The sequence below is a fragment of the Neomonachus schauinslandi genome, chromosome 6, assembly GCF_002201575.2.
Source record: "Neomonachus schauinslandi chromosome 6, ASM220157v2, whole genome shotgun sequence".
Lineage (NCBI taxonomy): Eukaryota > Metazoa > Chordata > Mammalia > Carnivora > Phocidae > Neomonachus > Neomonachus schauinslandi.
In genome coordinates this window covers 134,992,172-135,001,319 of record NC_058408.1, presented here as the reverse complement: position 1 = coordinate 135,001,319, position 9,148 = coordinate 134,992,172, and the positions used below count along the sequence as shown (strand labels likewise).

Here is a 9,148-nt window from a genome sequence, read left to right as displayed (position 1 = left end):
CTCTCGTGCCAGGACAAGGATGTGAAACTTAAGCTATCAAAAACTCTCCTGTGCTATCTCTGACCCAAATTTTAGCACCATTTTTTTTTCCATTTCACTTTCTAGGGTTGAAACAAAGGAACCCATATCCAGAGGGGAGTGGCACATGTCTCAAACGTGATACCATCCTTAATTTCTTCAGAACATCACTTAAAAGACCAACACTCCCAATTCTCTTTTTAAATAGATTCCTGCTGTCAACCCTGATGGCCAATTGCAAAGACTTCTATTTCCCAATGGTAAGAGACTTCTTCATCTTCTTGGTCATGGTTGGGATGAGGTGCATGTGGTCATCCACACACAAGTCTCCAGCTGCCATTTCACCTGAAGCTCTTTACTTCCTGCATCTATTGAATGTTTGGCTTTGTCATCACAATGCATGGTGCACTGGGCCAGGTCGTCCTGGAACTTCTCCAACTGGGCTTGAGCCAGAGGTGCATGGCAGCGCCCAATGCATTGGTGCACCTGCTGCATGGACTCTTGGCTGTCCTCCCGACAGCCGGCACTGCCGCAGAATGTGAGGCCCTGCATCTTTCAGATGTTCTCTCTCTCCAGACTCTTCACCATGGAGTCTACTGCCCCCTGCACTAGGAGCTGCTGCAGCTCTGTCAGGGCAATCCCGCACTATACCCTCCTCCGCACCAGTGCCCACATGGACTCCAGTGCTCGGGCCCCCGTTTCACAGCTTCTAATACAGCTTCTGCAAGAGAGGCATCAGAGGTGCCTAAAAATAGGGGTGATACAGAGAAAGTATGCCTTCTTCCCTACTGTGGATGCTGTGGTGCACTGCCCAGATTCCCCTTTCAGGACTCAGGTGCTCATTCACCCAGAACTAGGGCGTGTTGGTGGCTGACAGTTTTCTGCTGAATTATTTTCGGCCCCCTTCACAGGGGCAGCCCACATCCATTGGCTGATCATTTGGGGTTGGGTGGGTATAAAGTCCTGGCCCCCTTCACATAAGGGGTAGAGGATCTTTAAAAGGCCATTCAGCTCCAGAGCTCCTCTAGGAATAGCTAAAGACTTGGCTACAGCTGTGTGGCAGCTTCTTCCTCTGCCCAGCCCTGCTCCTGTCGTTCTCACAGGTGATATTCCCAGGGGCACTACCCAATAAACTTCTTCATGGAAATCGGAGTCCGTTTCCCAGGAATCCCAACCTATGGCACCTACCAGGACCATAAAAAACCTTCCATGAGCACTAATTACACAGAATGAAGAGTGTCACTATAAAAGTATGTATTAAACGTACTGGGGTCTTGAACAAAATGAGCCATACTCCCTACTTACATTCTAGCTTATGTTCTAAAACTGACAACACAGAGATGTTGTAAACAGCACACAAGTGACTTAAAGGACTTTCGATATAAAGTTATTTTACTGAAAGAATCATAGCAAGAATAATAGCCAAACTATGAAAGAATCATAGCAAGAACAAATATAAACATATATATTAAAACCAAGAACAGGAGTTGAGTCCAGGTGACTAGCAGTTCTTCGTCTGTTAGATACTATAAACCATGATTTTTTTTCCCTGGTTGTTCGTTTTGCCTATCTCCTCCCCTGAAAAGCTGCTTGACAAGGTTACTTCCCTAAGGTTCAATCATTGTTGGGGTGGGGGGGGGAGATGACGGACTCCTGCAGTAATCGGACTGATGCCTGTGTGTCCCCACTGCCACCTAATGGGTTCTTTGAGTATTGAAGCCTCCATTGAATAGTTGAATAGTACTTTTTTTCCAACTGCTGACACTATGTCAATAAAATGGCTAAATGTGACCATATCAAACTATGGGCCACTAGTTTTCACGGGGCAAACACTGAGGCTTATTTTGACTTCTGGAAAGAAGTTGTGTTAACTGTCTCCTTTTTCCTATTTACATTTGGGTACAAATAACCAGCCATCCAGGTTGTTTGGTAAAGTATTCTTAAAAAAAAAGGGTGGGGGCTCCGGGTGGCTCAGTTGGTTAAGCGTCTGCCTTCAGGTAATGATCTCAGGGTCCTGGGATTGAACCCCATGTGGGGCTCCCTGCTCAGCAGGGAGTCTGCTTCTCCTTCTCCCTCAGCCCCCCTCTGCCCCTACCCCCTGCTCATGCATGCTCTGTCTCTGTCTCTCAAATTAAAAAAAAAAGAGAGAGAGCGATTCCAGGCTGTTTCTGCAATAACTAAGCTTTTTCTAAGATAAAGAGTCAATGAGAACATGGGGGTAGGAAACACTCAGATAAAGAGGGTATTTTCAGGGGCTAGGATGCAGATGAATCCAATTAACTCCGAGTTTAAGACCATCTTCAGACTACCACTGGAGACTGTTATATGAGAAAGCCAAATAGGGCCAAAAAAATGAAAAAAGCTCCTGTCACCACATCAGAGGGCAAGGCCCATTGGACCCTCTCCTGCCTGTGGGGAAGTCAAAATAATTCATTCTCATGCTTTTCTTCCTGGCCTTCAAAGAGCTCCTGTGACTGCTTCAGCCTCCACTGCCCACATCTTCCTGCTAGACCTTGACCCATCCAGCTTTCTACGGCCTTTTGTTTCTGACAATCACATATGCTTTTATAATCTCTCATATTACTTCTAAGCTTGTTAAAACTACTGCTAGCTCCTAGAGATCCTCTCAATTATCTATCTGCTGCTTTCCCCCACCATTTCCCAAACACACACACACACATACACTACCACCTAAAACTATTCTAGCTAGTTTACGAATACTTTTCTCCATCTTTTTATTTTGAAAAATTTGAAACATACAGAAAAGCTGAAAGATTAGTACAATGAACACATATATCATCTGGGATGACCGCTAACATCTTGCCACATTTTAATTCTTTCTCTTCATATGTGTATATATATAAACACACACACACATTTATACACGTATATATGTATATATATACATACATACATTTAAACACATATACATATACATATATATACACACACACAGTAGTTCCCCTTTATCTGCAGTTTCACTTTCCATGGTTTCAGTTACCTGTGGTCAACTGCAGTCAACAAGCACATGATCCTCTTCTGAGGTATAGTCAGAAGGTCAACAGAAGCCTAACACTATGTCACAATACCATGTCATTCACCTCACTTCATCTCACATCCTCACAAGAAGGGTGAGTGCAGTACAAGAAGATATTTTGAGAGAGACCACAGTCAGATAACTTTTATTATTGTATATTGTTTGTTTGTTTTTTAAAGACTTTATTTGGGGAGAGAGAGGGTGTGCAAGTGGGAAGGGGTAGAGCGGAGGGGGAGGGGGAGGGGAGGGGGAGGGGAGGGAGAGGGAGAGGGAAAGAATTTCAAGCAAACTCCATGCTGAGTTGAGCACGGAGCCTGACGTGGGCTCAATCTCATGACCTTGATGTCATGACCTGAGCCGAAACCAAGAGTCAGATGCTTACCCAACTGAGCCACCCAAGTGCCCCTATTATGGTATATTGTTATAGTTGTTCTATTTTATTATTTATTATTGTTAATCTCTTACTGTGCCCAATTTATAAATTAAACTTTATTAAAGGTATTTTATGTATAGGAAAAAAAAAGTATATATAGGGTTTGGTACTACTATTTGCGGTTTCAGGAGTCTGCTTCTCCTTCTCCCTCAGCCCTCCCTCAGCATCCACTGGGGGTTTTGTAACATATGCTCCCCCCTCAATGTGGATGAGGGGAGACTACTGTGTGTGTATATACACACATGGACATATATATATACATATATATACGTATACATATACATATACACACCCACATGAATTTCATGAAATTTCATACAATTTTTTTGGCTGAACCATTTAAAGATAAATTACAGATGTATGGCACTTCATCCCTAAATACCTGAGCAGGTCATTCTTCTAAGTAACCTAAGTAAATTAATCTAGGAGTCAGATTAAAAGACAAAAGACCAAAGACATAACAATAAGTGCAATGGGTAAATCTTGATTGGGTCTTGGTTTGAAAAAGCTATAAAAGAAATTTTGAGGATACTTTGGAAAATTTGAATATGGACTGGGTATTAGATGGTATTGTATTATTGTTAACTTTATTGAGTGTGAAATTTACTTAGGTTGTGAAGTTTACTTAGGTAACTGTTACACAACCTGACTAATCTTTTTTTTTTTTTTTTGAGGTGGGGAGGGGCAGAGAGAGAGAGGAAAAGCGAGAATCTTAAGCAGGCTCCCAGCTCAGCGTGGAGCCTGACATGGGACTCAATCTCACAACCCTCAGATCATGACCTGTGCCAAAATCAAGAGTCGAAAGCTTAACCAACTGAGCCACCCAAGCATCCCTCCCCAACTCTTTTTAACGATACCGACCTTTTGAAGAATTTAGGCATTTTCTTATAGAATGTCTCATATTTCGGATCAGATTCTTCCCTCAGGGTCATTTTATCTGTTCCTCTATTTCCTATAGACAGAAATTTGGGTCAAAAGGCTTGATTATATTCAGGTTAAGCATTTTTGGCAGAGTTCTTTCATTGGTGATGCTGTTACTTCATGTGGCATCAAATCAAAAGGCCTATAAAGTCAGGTTGTTCACCATTAGTGGTGTTAAGTGTGATCACTAGGTTAATTACTTTATAATAAAGTAATCTGTGGGGTGATGCTGTGACACCGCACACATCCCCTTTTCCCTACTTCCTTTTACAAGATAGGTTCTAGCGTCCATTGATGATCTTTGCCTCAATTATTGGGGACTGCACAGATTTTTCCAATTGTATTATTCCATCGATAGGTACTAGCTGGCATTTTCCTACAAAGGAAAAAAAAAAAAACCCTTCCCTCACCCTTGATTTTGAGTATCATTCTAGACTTAGGAACTTTAAAAATGCATTCAGTGCTTCGATCATCTATCACAGTCATTATTCTGTTTAGCCCAACTTGACTCCCATCTGGCCAGAGGAGTTGAACTTGATTCTGTGAGCTTTTTGACTTGATCCTATTAGTTTTGGGGTACTTCCTGGCTTTCTGGCAAGGTGTTCTAGGCTCACCTTTGTACTTTTGTATTTTCTGGGCCCGAGACCTGAAAACAACCACTTCTCCAAGAAGTGCTGTTTCTTTTGTGGAGAAAGGGATCTAGATATCAAGATATGAGCACCCTCCATTGGGAGAAATTATAATACTTCTAAGAAATATATACAAAATATATACAAAAACAGCTCTAATTCAAATTTAACATCAGAGGGCTTCCCCCGTAAACCTTCTTTTATTTTATATTTTTCATTTCTTTTCTCTTAGATTGCTAACATATATGATTTACTTTATAGTAGAATAGAAAGTTTCAAAATTGCAGTGCCAATAGTACTATTATAATAAATCTGTGACATCTGAGTTTTTGTTTTGGTTCTTTTTGCCCTCAGAGTATATCCCACTAAGAACATATGTAAGACTGGGCGCCTGGGTGGCTCAGTTGGTTAAGCGACTGCCTTCAGCTCAGGTCATGATCCTGGAGTCCCCGGATCGAGTCCTGCGTCGGGCTCCCTGCTCAGCGGGGAGCCTGCTTCTCCCTCTCCCGCTCCCCCCTCTTGTGCTCTCTCTCTCACTCTCTCTCTCAAATAAATAAATAAAATCTTTAAAAAAAAAAAACAACATATGTAAGACTATTATTAAACACCATTTTCAAATACGTCTAAAGAATTTTGAATGACTGCCATTTCTGATCCTTGTAAAGCCTTAGGTTTCATCTTTTTCAAACTGAAGGAATCCTGTTTTCTCTTTTTGGTGGCATGTTTTCAGTTCTTTAGTGGTACATGTAAAACACAGGAATAGCTGAAAATGCACATCCTAAGATAAGCAAGGCAGTGCAAATATAAGTGAACAAACCAGAATTGCTATGACTGATGAGCACCTGCATTGGTCAGCATCCATTTAAGGGTGTTTTTCTGTCACCTTTAAATGAATGATGGCACCTAAGAATCACCTCAGGGTATATTTTCAATGCACTGTGTGCAAAAACACTCAATAAGTACAAAAAGCCAGTAGCCTGCCCTGCAGCAACTCTCCATGCAAACATTCAAAACACCTATTATGACTAAAGAGGGCAAAGGCACAAGCAGTTATTATGACTATGTACACATCTCTAATTCATCATCTTAGGCATTTGTCAAGATTGCAAAAAATGTGGGCAAATCTGGTGCTACTTTTAGTCAGGAAGGGAGGTAATAAAAGCTAAACTAAAGAATGAAATCTCATGGAGCACCTGGGTGGCTCAATCAGTTGAGTATCTGACTCTTGATTTCAGCTCAGGTCAGGGTCTTGAGATCAAGCCCCGAGTCAGGCTCTACACTCAGTGGAGTCTGCTTGTCCCTCTCCCTCTGCTCTTCCCACCGCCTCCCCTCGCATTCTCGCTCTCTTAAATAAATAAAATCTTAAAAAAAAAAAAAAAAAGAATGCAATCTGTCATTTAACCAATAGTTTGTCACATACTCTTGTGCTCTGCAGTGGGCTGGCACATTTCCAAAGGCAGCTGCTATATTTTAATTTTCTTCAATGAAAGGAAATGGCTGTATATTCTAATGACAGTTTGTGGAGTCTTCAAATGTTATTTTACCTACTAGGTTTCAATAAAATAAATACCGGGTTTAAAGAACTAGAGGTTTTAAGATACTGCTCTTTTTGAAGAATAAGCATGATCAAATTTGAATGAGAGTGTTTTAAGAAAAATTAGACACTGAAAGTAGATTTTCACACTTCAGTGGAGGTGGTAAGTCTGAACACTTATTTGAAGTATCACTGTTGGTCAAAGTTTATACTTGCTCCAATTTTGTCTCTAACAGCTATTGAACCCCTGTGAAAATTAAATGAGTACATGTAAAGTGCTTAGAATGGCGCCTGGTATATACAACTGTTATTTTTTTTTATATAGATTTTATTTATTTATTTGAGAGAGAGAATGAGACAGAGAGCATGAGAGAGGGGAGGGTCAGAGGGAGAAGCAGACTTCCCGCTGAGCAGGGAGCCCGATGCGGGACTAGATCCCAGGACTCCAGGATCATAACCTGAGCCGAAGGCAGTAGCTTAACCAACTGAGCCACCTAGGCGCTCTACAACTGTTATTTATGAGAATTAAAATTAAAACTATATTGCTTTTCTCCCCACCAAATACAAACTATGTTGTACAGAGGAGTGAGAGATTAAAAGCAATCCTGAAAACAAAAGCTATCAAGATGATATAGAAATCCATACATGAGGGCGCCTGGGTGGCTCAGATGGTTAAGCGTCTGCCTTCGGCTCAGGTCATGATCCCAGGGTCCTGGGATCGAGTCCCGCATCGGGCTCCCTGCTCCTTGGGAGCCTGCTTCTCCCTCTGCTTCTCTCTCTCTCTCTCTGTCTCTCATGAATAAATAAATAAAATCTTTAAAAAAAAAAAAAGAAATCCATACATGAGCTTATAATAAATATTTTCCTATTTTCTGATCTGGAGGTGGTTCATTAAGAGTTCTCCTATTTGAGGGGTGCTCAGTCAGAAGAGCATGCAATTCTTGATCTCATGGTTGTTGAGTTCAGCCCCACACTGGGTGTAGAGATTACTTAAATAAATAAAACAAAGAGTTCTCTTAATTGAAAGACTTTTACACAACTGTAAAGTTTACTTTATATTCAAGGAAGATCCTCCTGGCATTAGTTCTTCATACACAATTAGAGTAAGTGCAGTTTTTTAAAACTACACTGTATTTTAAACAAATTTCTATTATGTTAAGGAAATACATCCTTTCTGGTCTGTCTTTTCTCTTAATTCTAGCTACACACTGCTGCCCTCTGCATTTCAGTTCTTCCAAATTGCCACCCCAATTATCACAAACCTAGTTTCCATCTCTATAGGTTATCTGACTCAATGAGAGGGATATGTCTGTGTATGTAGAGAAGAAAAGGGAAGGCCCCTTCAAAAAAGCAAGAAGGCACTAGAGCAAGATGTTGTCACAGTCCAAAAGAGCCCATCTGAGAGGAGGGCCTTAAGGGTCCTGCAACAGACCCCAATCCCCCAGAGGAGGTTCTTTCCTGGCATTTATATAGCCTCTTTGTATCACAGGATTTTATATATTTTTTAAAATATTTTATTTATTTGACAGAGAGATTTAGCGAGAGCAGGAACAGAAACAGGGGGAGTGGGACAGGGCGAAGCAGGCTTCCCGCGGAGCAGGGAACCCGATCCGGGGCTCGATTCCAGGACCCCGGGATCATGACCTGAGCCGAAGGCAGACGCTTAAGGACTGAGCCACCCAGGCGCCCTGGATTTTATATTTTTAACTGGAAAAAATGATACACGTATGGAAAAAATTTAGAAAGGGTAAACAGCGAAAAATATAATCAGTGAAAACATTTGGCTTCTATTCCAAATCTCTCGATAGGTTTATGTATATATACAGTATATATTATTAAAAACATACATTTCTTTCTAAACGTAAATGCAAGTATTCACATCACTCTGCTTATCATTCAAGACAATAACTTGGAGACTGTTCCCTTTCAGGCGAGATTAACCTATATAATTTACTTTATTAAAACCAAGCAGATTCTAACAAAATGTTTTAAATAAATCAACCTTCTCTTCAACAGGTTCTGCCACAATTAGCTTTTTATTGCTACCAAGGCTTTTATTATATAAAGCGATGGCTCTAAAACTTGAACCGATATTGGTTATCACCTGGAGGGCTTTAAAACAGGTTGCTGAGCCACCTCGAGTTTCGGATTCAGAAGGTCTGGAGTGGGTGCTAAGAATTTGGCACTCGTAATAAATTACCAGGCGATGGTGACGCAGGGGTTGCGTGGACCACATTTTGCGAACGAACCACTATGATGCACGCCGCATTAAACTCCGTTCCTCCCACCTCCCAGCACCGCTCGTCTAAGAAGGCACACGCGATTACTCCCTGGGGAACTTCAGCACAGGTCCAACAACACCCACTCCTAAAGAAGTCAAACACCCTGCACTAGCAGCAGAAACTGGGATAAGACAAACCTACATCCGGCGTCTGGCGCAACCTAGCTACGCCATTTCCTTTCTATGAAGCTCCGCCCACTCCGCGTCCCTAACGCAAGGCTGGGCGGCCCAGAGAAAGCTGGGAATCACGTGGGTAGGGCGGCGTCTCGCGAGGCTTTTAATCTCTCGCGAGACT

At 41.6% G+C, this 9,148-nt stretch overlaps 1 pseudogene; it reads right to left on the bottom strand.

The window, feature by feature from the left end:
• Positions 1–265: 265 nt before the first annotated feature.
• LOC110589487 lies at positions 266–4,895 on the bottom strand (annotated as a pseudogene).
• Positions 4,896–9,148: the final 4,253 nt, after the last annotated feature.